Source organism: Sorex araneus, chromosome X (genome assembly GCF_027595985.1).
Source record: "Sorex araneus isolate mSorAra2 chromosome X, mSorAra2.pri, whole genome shotgun sequence".
In the NCBI taxonomy this organism is placed as follows: Eukaryota; Metazoa; Chordata; class Mammalia; order Eulipotyphla; family Soricidae; genus Sorex; species Sorex araneus.
The window spans coordinates 352,707,545-352,708,407 of NC_073313.1; the positions used below are offsets into that span (position 1 = coordinate 352,707,545).

The 863-nt window shown below is 42.8% G+C and overlaps 1 non-coding gene across 1 annotated transcript; it reads right to left on the bottom strand.

The window, feature by feature from the left end:
• Positions 1-212: 212 nt before the first annotated feature.
• On the bottom strand, positions 213-347 carry LOC129400362 (U4 spliceosomal RNA). The gene has a single exon (XR_008627608.1). It is a non-coding gene; the product is annotated as a U4 spliceosomal RNA (small nuclear RNA).
• Between the last annotated feature and the right edge of the window lie 516 nt (positions 348-863).

Below are 863 nucleotides of genomic sequence, written 5' to 3' on the forward strand. Positions count from 1 at the left end.
GGACAATTTTATCCTGAGGGAAGTCAGTCAGAAGGAAAGGGATAGGTTCAGAATGGTCACTCCAGTAACAAAGGGTCCAAGGCAACACAGTGGGAAAACAGATTCATACAATCGAGCTTGGGGGTGGGGGGATGTCTTGTTAGGGTGGGGTGTGATGTCCTTGGGCAAAGGAGATGGAGGTACGCTGGTGATGGCCGTGGTGCTGGAATTATCTACATGGGATGTCATCAACAGTATTATAAATCACAGTACCTCAGTTTAAGAAAAGGTTGGGAAAAGTTTTCAATTAGCAATAATAGCACCTCGGATAAACCTCATTGGCTGTGATACTGCCACTGTGCCAAGCTTAAAAAAATGTTAAGAAACAAAAAATCCAAACAAAACAAACAAAACAACCCAGCCAGTTCCAGGAACCCAGGAAAGGTGGATTTGTCTCTCAATTTACAGTTAATTTAAGGACTTGCTAATGCTTTCCATTTCCATTTATCTGTTTTCTTATTTGGAGGATGATTTTTTCAAAATCCCCAGAGAGGCTTAAATATGTACATAGTGAGATGGTTGATATGTAGCACTGTAGCAGAGTCGTCCTGTTGTTCATCGATTTGCTCGAGCAGGTGACTGGTTGATATGTACATAGTTAAATATTTGCCAAATAAAATAGTCGCTTATCTGAAGTAGCTGTAAAAGACTTATCTTTGGGCTATCTGTAAAAGAGGCTTCTTCTTTTTTTTTTTTTTTTTTTTGCTTTTTGGGTCACACCCGGCAGTGCACAGGGGTCACTCCTGGCTCTGCACTCAGGAACTACCCCTGGCGGCGCTCAGGGGACCATATGGGATGCTGGGAATCGAACCTGGGTCGGCCAT